At 39.7% G+C, this 3,251-nt stretch overlaps 1 protein-coding gene across 2 annotated transcripts in view; it reads right to left on the reverse strand.

Moving 5' to 3' along the window:
* Nucleotides 1-3,251, reverse strand: part of LOC138038481 (protein cycle-like) — a 44,023-nt gene that overhangs the window by 4,321 nt on the left and 36,451 nt on the right. Inside the window, exons 15-17 of one of the 2 annotated variants that reach the window (XR_011130240.1) lie at nucleotides 2,521-2,563; nucleotides 935-1,112; nucleotides 1-701 (exon numbers count right to left, since the gene is read on the reverse strand). The exon at nucleotides 1-701 is cut by the window's left edge and continues 4,321 nt beyond it. The gene's annotated coding sequence lies outside the window, so the exon portion shown is untranslated. The remainder of the gene's footprint in view (nucleotides 702-934; nucleotides 1,113-2,520; nucleotides 2,564-3,251) is intronic. The other variant, XR_011130241.1, reaches the window with a different exon arrangement.

The following is a 3,251-nucleotide window of genomic DNA, read 5'->3' on the forward strand; positions in this document are numbered from 1 at the left end:
AAAGTATGCACCAGAACTGTTCGGTACATATACATTTCCATCACCATGCACATGGCAGTTGGCCACCTGTGTCAGGATCGCGAACAGCCATCCAGATAACTCTGAGTGAACAAAGGTCCACTTACAGTACGTATTCTGTACTGAACACTACTTGCTAAAAAAGTCCATCAGCCTTTGCTACTGGTAATAACTAGAAAATCCCTGGGCTGCCCCTCGGCTATTGGACGAACCCATTGACGGCCGCAAACCACTATACATTCCAGGGGATCCAGCGGACTCCAATTGTGATGTGAGTGTTGCGGTAGACTGAGGCTTCATTTGGTGCTGCCATGATGCAGTCATCATGTCTTGTGGACTCATGCCCTGGTTTGTGTCCACCACATTGCTGTTGCCTGGCTGACCATTTCGAGTGGTTGTAGCACTGCCATAACCCATTACTCCACCACCAGAGTTCATGTCACCCATTGTACGTGGCATCTGATTCCTCAACAAGGCCATTGGTGACATGGGCGCGACAGGTCGTTGTGCCACCATACTGGGCCGCATCATTGACGGCATACCTCCGTTTATCAGACTGTATCCTCCTTGGGAAGACTGGGTCTGTGCGGCTGCAGCAGACATCATTGCATTTCGCCTTTGCACCAGCGCAGCCAAAAGACTACCTGCTTGTCCCGCTGAAAATTCTTGGCTGTCCAGGTCTACTGCAAGACAAAAGAAGAGGTTTTTGTGACCATTACAGTAAAACGTGTAAGACTAACAATCTTGCTATAAACCAATGATTTGATGTAATGTGCTGACAATGTAGGTTGATTATGTAGCCTTCCAAGGACCACTTGTGCCCAAGATTCACGAACACGACCACATGGGAAGGGGGGGGGAGGGGGGAGGGGGGGAGGGGGCACTGATAAATCAAAAGAACATTCAATATTCTTACCACTGCTTTGGTCCATGCTGTGCTGTTGCTGTATCATTCCAGTTCCAAGCCTCTGTGGAGTTGGAGCACCACTTCCAGGTGCAACGGGACTTACAAGTGATGCATCTGATTTTTGCACTATTTGAGTGACTGTAGTGCTGGGTGAGGCATTTCCTCTCTTGTCCTTAAGTTCGCTGGCCTAAAAGAAAAACGTGTCATTGTTGCTGCATGGGAAATCAAGACCCTAAAGTGGCCAACTAGATCAGCTTGCACTAAAACTGCTTTCCTCATGAAAGATGACATCAATCAGTGTAACGGCCAAAAAGAATGACTCAAAACAGGGACAACCAAAGCAATTTCCTTAAAAACCTACCAGAAGAGGATCTACAATAACAATATTTTTTGCAACACTTAATGCACAGTTCTTTGAAGAAGTCTTTCACAGTCCACTTGTCGACACCTTACTTCCTGCAAGCCGATAACACATTCTCTTGGGTGTCCGCCCAATGGAAAAATTAACTAAAGCTATTTACAAACAAGCACAAAAACAAGTCACTTACAGAAAGTCTATTAAGGTGGATTTTTACAGTTTTCCAAAGAAAAAGAACAAGATTTTAAAATCTGTGAAATTAAAGCAATAGTGTGTCTCTTCTGAAGTGTTGGTCACTGCATGGATGTAAAATGTAATTTTACCCCTCACTAATAAATTAAAATCAGGGGAAATTGCTAAATATAGTGACCAAGCTCCTGTGGGGGGGCTAGGAAACTAGACATTTCAAAGGCATTTTTTCTCAAAACCTAGCTGTATGACCAGGGTTAAAATTTTGGGAATTAGTAAACAATATGAAGACGAAACAATTGAACATTTTTAGAAAGATCTATCAAACGTTTTTCACTTATTACCAAAATAGACAAAAATCGGTTTTTGCCATTTTTTGAAAAATCTGTCGGACAGTTCTATACATGATTATTTTTTCTTGCTTAGGAAATCCAGAAATTTTAAGGTGGGGTCCTACAGCCAGTTTTTTAAAAAAGGTCTTTGAAATGTCTAGTTTCCAGTCCCCCCTCCAAGAGCTCGGTCACTCTCTTTAATATTTTCCCTGATTTGCATTATTTGTTAGGTAAAATTAGATTTTACATCCATTGAAGTGATTAACACTTCAGAGACATCCTGGTGCTTTATTCTTACAGATATCAAAATATTGATCTTTTTCTTCAGAAAACTGTCGTAAACCACCTAAACAAAAAGTTAGCCTTTGTACTGGAAAGAGCACACCTTCATTTTTGGGCTTATGGAGCCACAAGAAGAACTCCCAAAACAATGCTAGATTAGTCATTAACCCAAAACGCTTGAATTCCACCACACCATGATTCCTTTCAATAATATTGTATTGTGGAGGTGCTTATTTTCACACCTCCACCGAAAGGGAAGTGCAAATGTTGTGGCTCAATAATTTTCTGGTTAAAAATGTTTTAAACAAGTTCAATTTTGATTTTCTGTCATTTCAGGTCATGATATGAATATTAGACAAAGAAAAATCAAAATTGAACTGGTTTGAAAATTTTTAACCAAGAAAATTTTTGAACCACAACAAACATACGTGTACCTTTGAAAGAGCATCCAATCCTCCTCTCCCATTTGTGAAGACACTGAAAGAAACAAACAGAATTATTAATAAAATTATTTCAATGTTATGCTGCAGCAACAAAATCAGATTGCACGGCGTTTCTAAAACGAGGGTAAGGGTAAGACCAACAGTGAGGGTAAGGGTAAGGATTACGAATACAGAAAGTATCCTAAAAATGCATAAAAGTTAACCTTAAACTTTTGTTTAGGCCTAATTAGGCCTAAGGTTAGCTTTTATGCATGTTTAGGATACTTTTTGTATTCATATCTTTACCCTTACCCTCGGTCTTACCCTTACCCTCGTTTTAGAAACGCCGTCAGATTGTAGAGACAAATATGGAAATAGGACTTATTATCTGACTGCATTGGTTATTGTACAGAAAATGCATGAAACAAGTACAACTATTCCATAATAGTATATAACTGAAAATTCTCTGGGCTGATTAGTTTCACTTGAGGTGATTATTATGCAATAATTACCCTTTTTTTTCAAAATGGCTGTAGGCTGTTTTGGCAAGGTGACGGAAGAAGAAATAAGTTGTTTTAAAGAAAACACATACAGTATCTTTCAAATAATCACCCATGTAAAAATTTGTACTAAAACAATACACCTCAGGCTCGGTGAACATCAGTGAATAAGAACAGAGACAAGCGATATTCACCTCGCCTTAGGAGAATAATTGTTAGTTATTGTACAGGAAAGAACTGGTT

The sequence above is a fragment of the Montipora capricornis genome, chromosome 2, assembly GCF_036669925.1.
Source record: "Montipora capricornis isolate CH-2021 chromosome 2, ASM3666992v2, whole genome shotgun sequence".
NCBI classification, from domain to species: domain Eukaryota; kingdom Metazoa; phylum Cnidaria; class Anthozoa; order Scleractinia; family Acroporidae; genus Montipora; species Montipora capricornis.